The sequence below is a fragment of the Macrobrachium rosenbergii genome, chromosome 12, assembly GCF_040412425.1.
Source record: "Macrobrachium rosenbergii isolate ZJJX-2024 chromosome 12, ASM4041242v1, whole genome shotgun sequence".
Classification (NCBI taxonomy): domain Eukaryota; kingdom Metazoa; phylum Arthropoda; class Malacostraca; order Decapoda; family Palaemonidae; genus Macrobrachium; species Macrobrachium rosenbergii.
Genome location: NC_089752.1, coordinates 8,678,001 through 8,695,500, shown reverse-complemented (window position 1 = coordinate 8,695,500; position 17,500 = coordinate 8,678,001). Strand labels below are relative to the sequence as shown.

Sequence of the window (17,500 nt, the reverse complement as noted above, 5' to 3'; positions counted from 1 at the left end):
AACTTAAACTCGTGTATCTCAATATCTTTTTAACGTTTGGGCTCTTTCTCACACTCTCGGCCCTAATTGCCCATTAGCGGATCTGAATTGCCAAGGGTAAACGAAAGATTCCTTTGTCTCTCCACGTTTCGACAAGCCATTGCATAACTCACGCTGGTCTCAGGACGTTTTCTTTCCCAGTTTTTCATATCTTAAAAATGCAATTTCCTCGACGTTTCCCTTCATACTGCTACTGCGAGATCACCTATACTCATTCGCATAACACGCGCGCGCACGCACACACACACACACATACACACACACACACACACACACACACACACACACATATATATATATATATATATATATATATATATATATATATATATACACACACATACATACATATAAAACTCAATGTGTCCATATAATGATTTTCCTGTGTGTAACCATGATAGCTTACTGGAAATAAGCCTCTCTGATCACCGGTCTCTGTATACGTGTACACAATGCAGGTGGATCTTAGTAGACATTTCAAAATGGTACACAATGTCCCTAGGGTTAGGATTTGCCGTCTTAACCCTCTCTTAATTACCGTCATTTTTTAGTGTATAAGTACAATAAGCCAAGACAGAGTTGGAATGCCGGCAAATCTTCAAGTCAGAGCAGGAAATAGTTTTTCCTTTTATATCAATGATTTTATCTGGAGCAAATAAAGTTTAACATGAGGGACATAAATGTATCATGCAAGTAAAAGTAAAAGAATAATAATATAACGTTCTTAAGGTACAGATATACTGAGAAAACTCTGTACTGTCACATAATATTGCTTGGAATTAGAACAAAGTTTTATGAGCTGAATCAAGATTGGACAGGACATAAATTGAAGGAAACATATTAAAATTAAATCCAGATTCTATTTCAGGGATTTTGTGGAGGGAATGGGTACTTTAAAATGTTGATAAACGAAGGACTGTCATGCCAAACCACACGTCACGTTGACACTGAATGTCCACTACAGTAAATAACTTGACTCTAAATGAGAGCAAGTTAGTTATAGGTGAAGATTTGTATCGTAAGCAACTGGATACTTTGTGTCAAAGAAATTATCAACAAGGTACAGAAGGCCAAAGTCGTCCACTAGCGTGGCACTGGCAACTATTTCAGCGGACTCGGAAACGAAGAAAACATTCGATAAGTACTGTGAAATGTTCACGAAACTGACGCATAATATCGCAAAATCATGGAAGAGATGAAAAAGACGCAAACGATAAAAGCTCCGTTTAGGATCCCTTAACATATGGTGTCTCAAATAACTAACTTGGAGGCCGATTTTGTAAAATGTATGATTCAATTAACAAAAGCTTTGGCTTTCCTCCCGATCTTCCTTTGAAGCTTCTTTGTCTACAGTGAAATTTGACCGCGTCTTCAATCAAAAGAAAAGCCTTTGTCGTATTTCTGTTTTAAAATTCCTCTCGGACTACCATCTCATAACATTGGAAACTAACAACTCTCTCTCTGGAAGTTGTCCGATGGCTTCATATCCGCCGCAGGAAAAATTTGGAACTTGGAAAGGGTCGGGTGACCAGACGCCTCCAATCAATAACCTGTATCTTCGTCACATGAAATATTAATATCGCAATATCGGTATAAAAGGCGTCCCAGAAAGTCATTATGCAGCGATTAACATGTTTGTCTCCCTGAATTGTTTAGGAATATGTTTTTCGGAAATTTATTTTCTCTCTCTCTCTCAGAACTTTTTAGTCGACATGAACTGATCGCATTTTACCTATTAAAAGGGTAAAAAATTCACAGATAATCAGAATTATATATAAAACACACATATACTGTATATATATGTATATGTATATTTATATATATATATATATATATATATATATATATACATATATATATATATATATATATATATATATATATATATATATATATATATATATCCAACTTTCCGGAGCAACAGTTATCCACTGTGTATTTAATTGCAATGAGCCGACGTTTCATTTGTCACCCAAGTTGCATTTTCAAGGATGGAAACGGCAAACATGGAAATCAGTATGAGGATAGAATTACAATAAAAAACATGACAATATTACTAAAATATTGCTCTTAAAGAACAAAGCAGAGGCTGGGGACGACCTACCCTATAGGCAGCTAAAAACAAACTATTAGCAATAAGTGATGCAAAAATATTGGAAAGTAAATAAAGATACAAAGAAGAACCAATTAACAAGTGTGTTAACAACAAACTGTTGGTAATAAGTGTTCAAAACACGAAAGAAAAAACATATAGAGAAGAGCTAGCTTAGCAATTATTTATCTTAAGGCGATTCGCCTCTGAAATGTTTATTTACTTTCCTTCTTTTGCAACATTTCTTGTTTGTTTTAAGTTACCTGCTGGGTAGGTTGTCCCTAAGTGTTTGATTGTAAATTTATCCTCTACTGATTTCCATGTTTGCTGCTTCCAGCTCTGAAAATACAACTTACATTAGTTGTGAAACGTCCGGCTATTATAATAAAATTCACCATGGATAGTACATTTCCCCGATCCCTTTGGATTATATATATATGTATATATATGTATATATATATATATATATATATCTATATATATATATATATATATATATATATATATATATATATACACACACACATATATATATATATATATATATATATATATATATATATATATATATAAAATTTATATATGTATGTATATATACATATATATACACATATATAATTTACATATGTATGTATATATATATATATATATATATATATATACATATATATATATATATATATATATATATATATATATATATATATATATATATATATATATACATATATATAAAGCAGAACTCTTTAACTCAACTTTGATCGTCAAATGGCTGTCAACTGCGTGAAACAGTCGATAGTTTTTCAACTTTTTCTACCTTCCATTAAAAGTATCTTGTCTAATGTATCACTGACTTTTAAGGCCAATCAATTGTAAAACTGTCCTATCTCCTTAATACCCAATAGCCATCTTTCTTTTCTATTCGCTGCAAAACTTAATTAGTTACACAATGGGACCCTCTGTAGGTTTTTTTTTTTTTTGTGAATGCTTACTTGGTTCACTCTCTTCCTTTCACAGCCATTTACTCTTTCTCTTTTAGTCCCTTACTCTTTTCCCAGCTTTCTTTTATGGGCTCTTTCATCTTCATTCTCTTTTTACCTAGCAGGCCCCCCAATAAATTGTTGGGTTGCCTTGGATTTTTTCAGCTTTTAACTTTGCAGTCGTAAAAGAAAACTTTCCGCCGGTAATGTATCCTTTGTTTCTTCAGTCACTCCTCTCTCTTTTTCTCCCTCTCTCTTTGCTTACTTCAAGGAATCATTTTAAATCTGGACTTTTATACAAATGAATACAAAAATACAGAATACTCTAGATATAACCATCCTGACTTGCTTGATTTCCGGATGAACAAGAAAATTTCACTTTTATTCTTATCCGTTGACCATCTTCTACTGCCAAAAAAACACGCGACAACTGACATTTAAAGACAACTGTTGTCATATCACAATACACTCTATTCCAGATAAACAAGCACCAATTTCCTGAACGTTAAGAAGAGAGAAATAAATAAAATAAGTAAGTGTATAAATTCAGCTTGCGAGTTGTAAAGTGCAAACATAACGTTAAGTTGATACGAAGGCATCATACGTGTTGTCAATATTAATTCTAAAATAAAGCTAAGAAACGGCTCTTTTTTTAGTTTAATACATGTGACCCATTTAACATCAACTTTACGTTATTTTGCACTTTACAACTCGCAAGCTGAATTTATGCACTTATTTATTTTATTTATTTTTCTCTTCTTAACGTTCAGGAAAGTTCGTGTAGCCGTTTTCAGACAGTTTATCTGAGTAACTTAAGACCCCTGCTTCAGATTTATATAGTATAAATAAAGAATAAATGAAGCAAGGAAGAACGTTTAACCTTGCGTTTGACAAGCTATATCTTCTTCCCTAAGGTACAGCCTATTTGCCAAAGAAAGCTTTTATTTTTCTAAGAAAGATCTTAGAAGTCTAGGAAAGATTTTAGTTCCTTGAGAAATATATATATATATATATATATATATATATATATATATATATATATATGTGTGTGTGTGTGTGTGTGTGTGTGTGTGTGTGTGTATGTGTGTGTGTGTATGTATGTATATGTGTACAAGGGAGATCTTATTTTCCCAAAGTTTGTCTAAAAAAGTTTTTACTTCATTTACAACAATTTTACAAAGGAAAGAACTATTTTATTTGCTTACGGAAGAATTCATTATAAAACAATATTCAAGCAAATAGAATCGTTCTTCGCCTTATTTGTTCTTATCCCTTTCTTAGACAAGTAAAACTTTAAGCAAGTAAAATTGTTCTTGTACATATTAAATATTTCTTATGGAACTAAAAATCTTTTATGGACTTCCAAAAAGCTTTCCTAGGCAAGTAAAATGCTTCTCGGGGAAGTAAAATCGTTCATGAGTACAATTTGTAAATAGCAAAGAATAATTTTGCTTGCTTAAGAACGATTCACTTGATGTGACAATAACTTTTTCTTCTTCAAGAAAGCTTTTACTTGTCTAAGAGTTTTCTTAACCTAAGAGTGCTCGTTTTCCTTGTCATTCTGGTTACAGATTTTTTTATCGCTCTTTTTGACGACTTGAGATAAAAGAGAAACTTTTTGGTTTTAAAACATTCCTGTTGTATTTGCCAACAATACATACCACTGCATCTGTTAGAAAGGAAACGGGGAAATTGCACTTTTATCCTGAGAACTAACCTAAAACTGTTCTTAATTACTTGAAACTCTATTGAAATTCTCATTTTTGTAAAAACATTCATGATACAGCTTTTTAATCAGCTAATACAGCATACAAAAGGGAGTTATCACCTGGGAAAGATGGAATCATTTCTATAGAAAATGTTATGTCCGAATTGATCAAACCTATGTTTAACTATTTCTTACCGCAAAGCAACACTAGACCTGAAGTTATTTAATAGAATATGGCACAAAACACATTGGTATTCTGTTGCAAAATTTACAACCAATGCACAACCATTTCATTGAATACGTACGGTAAAAATAGAACAAATTTTATCGGGAACTTCCATAAAAAAACTACACACAAAATTTTCAACATATTTATATTTAAGGCAAAACCTACATCATAATGTGGCATATTATGAAACTGGGAAATTATCAAACTTGCTAAATGTAACACGTTTCATAAGTGTTATAACTTCCCATAGTAAAAAACCGGATAAAATTTGGCTATCACTTTCAGGAGACGCACCTTACAAAATCTACTGTTGTGCAACTGCGTAAAATATTGTTTACGTGCTTAAATGTGCACAGCCTTTGATACTTTTGTAAGATTTACAACATGTGCAACAATCACCTCCGCTTAAAAATGAAAGAGAAAACGTAGTTTTTATAGCGATAAAACTAGGAGTAAATTCTAAGGCCATAACGACCCTAAAAAGACCCATTTACAGCAGGAAAATACATATGATTTATACATTTTATCTATGAAATATGATGAATGATATAGGCAGTTGTGCTGTTAAGCGTGTTTGTATAATATTTAATTCAGCTGGGAACTCATCTCATAAAACATAATTATTTTCGCTGGAAATTGCACGCAGCATAAAGTGATTTCAGCTGCTAAATGAAGTGGGAATTTAAAACTTTTTATATAGATATTACATGCATTATGCAGTTACTTTAACTGTGAAAATGAGATTTCATATGCACGCTATATAAAGGGAAAGTACTTTTAACATATTATTTGCTTGGGAAAGGTGCAGACTATAAGATTAATTACGCTACAAAAAGAGACGTAAAGGATAATTATTTCAACTAAGAAATTAGCAAAAGAAAATTTTCCTTTTTTATAGAATTAACAGAACAAGTATAATCAATGACCCATGAAGTTAAAATTTTGGTACGAAAGAACATTCAGGAAGTTTTACCGCATAATCTAAACAATTTTTTTTTATTTTACGTTGTTGGGTTTATCTGCTGCCATAATGACTAACAGAATAATGAATTTAACTTTTTTTTTTAATTTTGCATGACCTAAATACAGTTTCTTTTCATGACACAAGGAGAAACTTCAACGACAAGAATTAACAGAAAATTAGAATTTAATCCTTTCACAGATTATTAAGAATTGGTTACGTTATAATAGAGAAACAGGCTTTTTATGAAAAATCAGCATAATTCTGCAGATTAGGTACATGTAAAGGACGAGATCATTTCTGAAAATAAAAAAAAACTGAAGCTCTTAAGGGAAAGTTGACGGTATTGATCAGTCATCCATTCAGATATCTAAGTTTTTTTTTCCGGGATGATACTTAATATAGCAAAAATATATCATGGAAGTGAGGCAAAACATATAACTATCCATTCCATAAATGACGTAGGAGTAACTTTAAATTAATGGAATTCTCTACGTCTAAAGCTTAGTCATTTTTAATGCAAGAGAGAATGAGCGGATATATAAATTCTCTTTGTGATACTGAAGCCTTTTAAATTGGGTACTTTTTATTGCAGACTGCTGTCTTGAAAATAACACATTCATTCATTCTGACCCTCACGTATAAATATTGATTTTTAATCCGTAAAAAAAATTAAACATTACTTTGATTTTATGTCAGTTATCGTTTCCATTTTTGGTAGTAAGAATTAAAGAGAATTTGCAAGAAACAGGTGAATCTAAAATTACTTCTTTGACGCAACAAATATTTAAGAAAATTACTTTCATAACATGTGATCAACTGAGGGGTTTTGTCCACAATGAAGACTGCATCAATCTGCGTATAACAAAACCGTCAGTAAATAAAAATAACGAACGCTTTCTCCATCCATTTTCTCTCTTCCTCTTGCCCCTCTCCTTTTTTTTTCTTATTTTAAAGTCTAAATAACGAAGATACAAAGATTTCTATGCGGATGGAAGGGTTTTCTTTCCTGGGTATATCGGGAGGCCATAAAAGACTCCTGCTATCATCACATCCCATTAAATAACGCGGGGTTTTCGGGCGTCTGAGAAAGCAAGGGGAAACATCTCCCCCCCCCCAAAGCCCCCGCGTCCGGTGATCACATTGTTCCATGTGCGTTAATGTGGAATCTCGTCGTGTGTGACCGTGAGAAGGCGTATATGTGCGTGAGCTATCGTGTATGGAAGTGCCGTGTGCGACCGTGTGAAAGGCAAGTATGTAAGTGTACCATCGCATATGGCTAGTGTTTTGGGGGGAGAATATAATCTCGAAGAGTGAGTGTGAAATGGCGCCTTTATCCAGAATGAAACCTGTACCTTCCGTGTACTTCCCTAACATAGTCGTGATTGGATTAGGTCGTTGGAGGAGCGCCTTGAAAGCTTTACGACTCACCCACTATCCATGGGGTTGCAGACGGAGGCTAAATGGGAAGGGAGAGAAGACATTGATGGGGGAACGCGACTTGAATGACGACAACATATCAAATCCACCATTTACAGAAAAATGCTTCTCCTGTCATCAAAATGATTACAATATATATATATATATATAATATATATATATATATATATATATATATATATATATATATATATATATATATATATATATATATATAGCCTACTGTATATATATATACACATATATATGTATAATTATATATATTATATACATATATTAACTTTATTACTTACACAATTGTTTTGTGCTTTAATACAATTACCAACAGAACCTCATTAAAACTGGCTGGTATCAAGGGGAGATATTTATTCAGGAAAGGTATTAAGGGATAAGGTTGCTAGCTCCGTGCCCTTCTCTGCCCTAGTTAACACACCACAACCGACTAATCCCAGGTGCCTAATTTGCTGCTTCGGTCAACAGCCACACAATGATGGGTACTTAACGGAGGGTGCCTTTCAGACCGTTCCCACCTAGCAAAGTAAACGACACATTCTCTAGTTGTTAAATAAATGGGTAAACACCAAGCATGACCAGCCACCATTGACACATAAACCAAATGAACACTGATGGGGCAGGACGTGGAGCTGGCAACCTCATCCCAAAACGGACTTACTGAAAATTGAAAGGCTATCAGCTTCTTGTGCAATCCTACAAAAGGGCAAAAGTCATGTAGTGATAAATATAAATAATTAAATAAATAAATAAATACACACACACACACACACACACACACACACACACACACACACACACACATATATATATATATATATATATATATATATATATATATATATATATATATATATATATATATATATTTTCAACAATACGCCTTTTCCTCACTAGGGCTGGATCAGGAAAAAAGCTAAATTTACGATTTCTGTAAGCATTCTGAAATAAAGTTGCTAGCCCCATAGCCTTCATAATCTAGGCTAAATTTAACCAGGCAGAGAATTCACAGCTTAGGTCAATAGTTACGCAATGGAATTATCACAAAGAGCTGGAATTACTCCATCTCAACCGGTAAGCGAACCTTGGCCTTCTCACTGCCCTTGCTGATGACGAAAGTTTCATGACCAGTTGAGCACAGAGTCACTACATATATACTGTACAGTGTGTGTGTGTGTGTGTATACATACTAATGCGCGACTTTTTTATATCCTCAAATATTAAGCCAAAAATATCGTTTAATATCCATTTTACTATACTTCGGCAATTATTACACCCAAGGGGAATTACAATTGATACGAGCTTCGTCACCGGCAGCATTCGAATCGTCACCTGGTTTATAAAACACGACAGACAATAACTTTGACCACCGAGTTCCAATCGTGTCGGAGACGAAACACTTATAAGTAATAATATTCCTTTGGGAGTAATTTATATACCAGGTACAGTGAATTGGATTTTAAGACGATTTAAGTCCTAATATTTGCTTTTAAATATAGATATATATATATATATATATATATATATATATATATATATATATATATATATATATATATGTGTGTGTGTGTGTGTGTGTGTGTGTGTCTGGTGTACGATTGTTTTCACTGATACATTTTTTATTAAAGATATTTATTTCACTGGCCGGAATACTCTTCATTAATTTTTTCCAAGTTATTTACAATGATTTCTTTCATCATTGGACAATAAAAATAATTAACAATAATATGGAAGCATGGTCTTGTATATTTGTTTTGGGGACCTGAAGATTAGGATAAATTGTATTTGGTAGAAAATGTTTTTTATGACCTCGTTTTATCATCACCTAAATGGACAAGAATGAGGTTGATACAAACTAAATGACCTTAAGATTAACAGTGGACAATATGCCCTATTATACATTATTTGCAAGTTAAGAAAGCATCGATTAATAATGAAAAAATGCAAAACTTAACCGCAGCCAGAGGCCAATGATAGCACAGGATTACAACCTAAAGCAATTCTCCTTGTATTTTATAATTTACTTGGATTTCTATCTACTTATTTATTAATTCGTTAATTTATTTTTGTTCTTTTCTAATAACTGATCTCTTCTTTCAGTATTTCCTGTGACCTGCTACGTCTTTCAAATAAACAATATTCTTAGGGAGGTTGAATTTCAAGCCAGTGGCCCCTGTGGGCTTGTTCCACATGAACAGATTTCATCCTCTGAATAATAATAATAATAATAATAATAATAATAATAATAATAATAATAATAATAATAATAATAATAGGGCTACAGTAGCCAATTAATTCATTTGCGAGAGAGAACTGTGCATACCTCCAATCGCGAAACTTCGAATTAACCAGAACATTCATCAAAAGGAGGAAGCCAAATTACCACAGGTATGAGGGTGCGATATTCAGTGCTGTAATTTATCTCACCATCAATACATACGACCAACACTCTACGAACTAACCGGCGATAAAGACCAACGACCGAAAGTTAACCTTTCATACAAGGCACAAAACCAACAATCAAAGTCTAAAGCCCGCATGAGTTTGTTCACTCATCGAGGAAAAGGATTACTCTTCAGCACGGACAAAAATTCTGTTAGTCTCAAGCTTATTTCGTTGGTATTAACCTAACTTTACTTTTGCCGTTTGGATCAGTTATGAAACAAGCACTAAAAGGCACTTCCGGACACAGCGTTTAAGATCTGAATGTGGACCTGTGACAAAACTCTGCAGATGTACTAAGAAGTAATAGTTAGAGAGGTTGGGCAGCAAGATTGAAGAAAGAAAGCAAGAATGGAGGTAAAGTAAAAGGCCATAAGTAGGTGCAGCTAGGGACTAAAGGGCAGCTGCAAGCACCATTCAGTAATTACTATAGTTCACCACACGATGTGCACAGAAGGCGAAAAAAAGAATGTCAAAATAAATGAAATCAGCCCAAATATTGAAGAAGGCCTTTTAGAAAACTAGATGAATGAAATGAAGATTTTTGAATCCAGTGCTACCATTTACTTACACACACACACACACACACACACACACAAAGTTAAGTATACCTTAGTTTAACCAGACCACTGAGCTGATTAACAGCTCAAGGCTGGGCCCTGAAGGATTAGACTTATTTTATGACTAAGAACCAACTGGTTACCTAGCAACGGACCTACGGCTTATTTAACCTGGAACCACATTATAGCAAGAAATGAATTTCTATCACCAGAAATAAATTCCTCTTATTCTTCATTGGCTGGCCGGAGATTTGAACCACGCACACATATATACTGTAAATACATATATGTGTGTGTGACAAAACTTCATATACTTATGCATGTGTCTGTGTTTCAAAGTCATCGGTTGACCAAAAGACGGTGAGATTACTGGGAGCTTAGGTCTCGTTCACTGTAATTATTCCCTCATATCTTCCATACATAACCTCTACAAATATTTCCCTCCTTTTGTCAGGATAGCATTTAACACTTGGAGATAGAGGTTGACTACCAACCAACATTATTCTTTCATTTATCAACATTTTTGGTGTTCAGGCTGTTTCAAGCTCCTGTTGGAAAGATCCCTCTACTACCATTGCTGAATCTCTTTTTTAATCACTATTTTTTCCATCAGGGTCATTAAAGCTTGATACCAGTCTTGCTCGTTTGTGTGTAAAATATTGCTCTCATATTCGGATGCTTGTGGCTTTGTCTCCCTTCTCAAAAAGGACAGAATTGAGTTGCCATAAAAATCTGGAATGACCCAGAAACCACATTTTGTTCCAGTGCTTTGAAACCCCCTTCTTAAAGGAGATAGGGTGGACTAAATTAAAGCGGCCTAGACCGTACGTTTAATTGCTGCCCTTGACTGTCTACGAAATCCTCTCTCTACTACCGGACGTATCCTGACTGTTCCTCCTTGTGGATGCTATCTTCAGCCAAAGTTGTGCTCATCTGCAAATTGTCCCCCCTGAAGGAACCAGTAAACCTCCGACGGGTTGTTCCTCGTCTCATTTTTTTCTAAATCAAACAAGGATAACCATGCATTACCAAACCAGAGCCTTCGACATTAAAGAGCAGTTCTTTTCTCTCTCTCTCTCTCTCTCTCTCTCTCTCTCTCTCTCTCTCTCTCTGAGCCGTCTCAAATCTGGGTCTGTTTAGTAGTCACAGCTGAGTTTGCATAATTCATGCATATCAGTAATTCATGACCGCTCGAGAACATAAAACTCGCTAACATTTTTCATTATTATGCATGTATTTAAATTTCATGGTGCATTAATGCAGAATACGTATATGAAGTTAAAAATCAATCATCAAAAGTCAATGATCTTTTCTTAGAACTTCAGGCGAGGACACCAGGACTTTTATACACATGAAGAATTGTTTGTCGTGCCTGTGATGATTAATCATACGTCAGTACGACAAAGTTCTGAATACTGGTTAATGAGAAGGTCACAGAGTTTCGTGCCTCAACCTCTGAATTTCAAACAAAATACACACACACGCATATACATAGTATTTATAAATATATATATATATATATATATATATATATATATATATATATATATATATATATATATACATACACACACACACACACACACACACACATACATATATATATATATATATATATATATATATATATATATATAAATATATATAATATATATATATATATATATATATATACATATATATATATATATATATATATATATATATATATATATATATATATATATATATATATATATACTACATCTTACAATATTATGTCTTCTTGAAATGTACCAAAGTCATCTCTCGCGCTCCATCGTTGCCGAGGATTTGCTTCATGAAAACAAACCACATGTATGTTTTCCTGTTGATTTTTTGTAAGAGTAGGCCTACTGTGTCCAACTTTTACTAATTCACCGTTACACAGACTAGTTAAAGATTTCCTGCGGTATATTTTCTGTACAATCTTGAGATGTCCTAGGTATTATAACTGTAATTTCATTGACCTTCAAATGTACTCAAAATAGCTAGCAAATGCTTGTTAGCTTTTTTAAATATATGCATATATGTATATATGTATGCATGAATACAGTCACTTCGCATCTGTGTGCATGAATTCAACCCTGGTCACAATTGATTATGCATTCCAGTAATAGTTTGCATATAGGCTTTCTGACATCCCGACTGAATATTTATAGCCTTAATCCCGCGATTTTCTAAGGGGAAAAACAGTATAACTGTAGATACGCTTACAGAGAAGAAAAGATACCTTCTTTGACCAATTTTCTCTCCCTCCGATGGGGCAATGTTTCGTTTAATCAGTCGATTTATAAATGAAATTGGATTGACCAACATCTGCCAAAGGCTTGCACAAATAGAGTGGCAAGCATTCATGGTCAATATCGAATCTCCTCCCGCTTTTAATTTCACTGCTTTCAAAACGTAAAAAAATCTATTGCAAGTTCTGATTACACCATTTATGCTAGTTACCTTCTTTTCAGATTTTGTTGTCCGTTTCCATTTAATTATTGAAAACCTGCAATTACTAACTGATAAAACAATTAATAATTTATAGGCTTAAAAAAGATATAGAAAAGGTGAGTTTGCTCGTCATTACCAATGTATCGATCCACGAAAATATTTATGAAATTATGTCTTATTTTGTTAAGAATATTCACACTACTCCGGAGCCTGGAACATTGTGAATAATTAGTGTACATTTATGCTTACAGTAACAAAATCCGGATAAATGACGGTTGGGCGTTGTGGTAAAGTGTGTCTGATACTTGAAACAGACTTCGGTGTGCTCTGCGGCTGGTAATGAATTACAAAGAGGCACCTTGGACAAACCCCCCGCTTCTCCCTAATAAAAACCTACCTACCAAAGTGCATCGCTGAAGTGGCAGACGCTATGCTTTTGCTCTTACATGCCAATATGTACACTACATCGTGTCGTCATCGTGACATCAAGCGACGCCTCTGAAATTTGACGCCTCAGTTACGGTACTTACTACCAACTGTTTGCGGCTGCATTCTCATTTGAAAGGTAATGCAGGTGAAATTATAATAGGTAACTATTATCTACTTGCTGAGGAAAATTTTTCATAGCAACTCAGTCTGTCTACTTTTTTTCATTATTTGATGACGTCTAGTTTATAATAGAATTTCAACCTACGCATTAATCTATACACCATTACATTTACTCAGCACTTTTCCCAATTAACGAACCATGGTTACATCTTCCTTTAGCTTCAGTTAGACACAAGGCTAAACGTGTCATCACTCAAAACTCAACTTTAATATGAAGGTCTGAATAAGCAATATCTTCCGATGAAACACTTGATTTTCAGTAGCGCCATAATAATTACGTAGTTCAATCCTGATCTTCGCGTGATTGAGAATGGTGTGGATAATGCTTGCGACCAGTCACCTAAAATGTCACACTTCTCGTAAACGATACCATGAAGAAATTCGCAATAACAAAGTCATTTCAGGGCACCATTAACCAACATTGTCCTTTCTTTACAGCACAGCATAAATTAACAGCCTCGATTTGCACCTGCACAAAGACGAAAAAACCAACCTACTGTGAACCGTTGCACAGAAGCGACAAAGCAAATGTACAAGGGTAGTGATTATTCAGTATCAAGTGCCTGGCGCGAACATACTGTACTTTTCAGAAGTGTAAAGGGGGTTGCACTTTTGTGGTTTTTCGTGGTGTTAGTTTACGTTAACGACTTCCTCGGAAGGCTACCAAATTTTCAGTTACCACTACTGAGCACTCTACCGAGAATTTTCTTTTACTTCCATTCTTTCTAAGCGAGGTCTAATCAACCTATACAAATCTCACTTTAAACCTAGATGTTGGTTTTGGTCGCTTTGAATTCAGTTCGACCTATCTCCTTTGAGAGAAGGCTTTCAAAGGATCAGAATCAATTACGGTTTCGAGGATGCACTATACATCGATGATAACACAACTGGGATCTGAAGGACTTGAAAAATGACACAAAGACTGGCAGCTCATCTCTGGACAGACCTAGGTTGCGTTAAGTACCTAACGTTGCATACTATGTTTTTTCGTAGTGCTCATAATACTGCACATACTTAAGAGGTTTTAAAAACGTCGAAGTCACTAGTTTTTCATCGCTATCTACTTTTGAACTATCACCTAAGCAGTGAATTATGTACCTGATAGCTAGACGATTTAATTATTATTATTCTTAACATTACAAGCCTAACTGCAACCCTAGTTAGAACAGAAGAATGTTTCAAATCCAAAGTTTCAGCATGAAAAGCAATCAGTACTGAAAAAGAAATTAAGACGCAAAGAATTTACCTAGAGCGTGAAATAACAAAAACGTAAGGTAACAACAGGTAAGATCAGCAACAACAAATAAGATAATAAAAAATCAAAATGAATCAAACAAATAACAAAGAAAATATAAAGCAAGGCTTCTGTCACCATGCTAAAAAAAAAGCCTCTGCACCATATTTGACCTTCTGAAGTTCAAGGATTCAACTACAGGATTAGGAAGATCACTCCTCAGTCAGGTCACAGTAGGAAAACAATTCTAGAACACTAGGTGGTGTGAAAACTTCACCGAAGAAAAGGCAAAACTGTTCGAATTAAATAAATATATGATATTAATGGTGGATGGTATAGACTTCGATAATGTAAATACAAATGATGATCACAGTTATGAAATATATTTCACAGCATTCACAATAGGCTAACTGAACGACGGGGTCAGAGATTAATACCAAGACCACGGATAAGAAATTTCATGGAACTGAAGTTTTTTGTCCAATAACTGAAGATACAATTCAATTGCTGGTGACCAAACGTGTGAACAATACTAAATATGGCAAAAAAAAAAAAAACTTTCTCTGGATAGACAAGATAACATAAATCTTGAAATACTTTCACAATGTAACCATTTTTGTACAACTGAAGAAGGAATAGGCTCGATTACTTCTCAAAAATGAAGTTGCAATCAAGAGTGACATCTAAAACTTTAAAGGAGTTCAGAGTAGTTACAGTAAATATCGTCAATGAAAAATCTGGGAGAGTGAAAGCCGCTGCCTAACAACTACTAATAAGCACACACTGAGTTTTGTTAGGATTTAACTTCGTCTACCATAGTCTGCATTGTGCACTACCTTTAGTTAAATCGGCTGAGAGATACAATAACCACAGGTCTATAACCAGGAGATGGGATCCATGCAAAGAGAGTAGTATCAACTGCACGCACAAGTATCTTTCGTATACAATACTATGAATAATAAGGCAAAGAACACTGCTTCGAACACCAAAAATTAATAAGAAATGGTCCACCAGTTCCCACCTGTCTAAGTTCGAAAACAGGGGCTTCATGAATAACAATGATTAATTATGCGAACTTAACGACCTGAATCTGGGAATTTCTGTACGACACTGGAAGTTGAAAGAAAAGCATGACAAGCACCAAGGTCCAGCATAGGCATTCAGATTTTTTTTTAACAGATATTCAAAAACTTTAGATAATATGGAGTTGAAATTGAGAGGTAAGCGCCAGTGCTAGAGCTACCACACATTAACCTAATGGAGTAACATCACCAAATTTCCAACAAGGATAAAAACAGCCCCTTTTGGCTAACTTACGAACTAAGAATTCAGCAGTTTTCACACAACACGGAAAATGCCATTCATTCTACGCTTCTATAAGCATCAAGGTCATTAAAAGATTTTTAATTGCAAGGGGAAGAAAACAATAGGTTGTATGGACTTCCCCTCTGCCGTGCTTACTGTCAACACACCAGTGGACTGTAGTCTCTGTGCCCAAGAGCATGGAGCCACTACCCTCACCCTAAAATGTTAGCTAGGAAACAGAAGGTTTTTACACCATGTTAGGCACCCCTCTAAGTAACTCATATAGTGCACACACACACACACACAATATATATATATATATATATATATATATATATATATATATATATATATATATATATATATATATATATATATATATATATATATATATATATATATATATATATATATATATATATATATATATATATATATATATATATATAGTGTGTGTGTGTGTGTGTGTGTAAAATGAGCGCATGGGCAAATCCAGACTTACAACTTTTCACACAGCAACAAATTCAGAACTAATAATAATACTCATCTCTTTTATATCAAAATCACAGTGCCTTGAGACTTACTAAAACGTATAATGTATGATAAAGGTAAATTAACCTCGACAAGATTCCAATTCAAGTCGGGAGGTTTAAAAGCTTAAAAATCATTGACTTTGACCCAAGAAACCATCATATATATTAGGTTTACTGGTACGCAATAACTTTTATTGTAATTATTTTTCTTTGCATTTTCAGTACTACTAGAATACTGAAAATATATCCCCTTATCCAAAACCATACTCTTTATTTTTCCCTGTAAATCACTGCGAAATAGTCCCAGTTTTTTATTAAATATATACATGCAACATCAAATGATAAGATTTTTTGTTGTCAACGAGAGACAACGAATGTTTATCAAAACAACTCAACATTTTTGTAAAGTGATATACATAACAATAATAATTTGATGATTACAAAGGAAACTTCTATTAAAATACTGCAAAATTCTAAGGCATTTTCTATTTTCGTTTAATATAAAAGAAAAAGTCGGGAGCAATTTTATTCAACTTATTTCCTTGACAACAATTTCTCTTTCCTGGTCGAGCTAACCTGACAAATATAGTGAATGAAGACCATCAGCTGCGATCTTCCAGCATGAAATATTCGTCGTTTTAAATTTCCTTTATTATTTTCCCTCACCAGGAAAGGGCATATTTACTTTCCGGATGGAAGCGTGGCCGTGTCCCAGTGCTCACCGAACAGTTATGGGGTTCAACTGTTTTGCCTCATCTCTCAATTACATGATTCCTTTTTTCTTTGCTTAATATGGTTTCTATTTTTTTTATATAAAAAGGGTTTTACTATTTGGTAAAATCTGGTCATATCCAGCTAGTACAAGCTTCATGCCTTTTTGTTCCATTTACTGT

General features: G+C 34.0%; 1 long non-coding RNA gene across 6 annotated transcripts in view; it reads right to left on the bottom strand.

Moving 5' to 3' along the window:
• The window catches only part of LOC136844375 (uncharacterized), a 382,772-nt gene that overhangs the window by 45,078 nt on the left and 320,194 nt on the right, over positions 1–17,500 (bottom strand). The gene's annotated exons all lie outside the window — the stretch shown is intronic.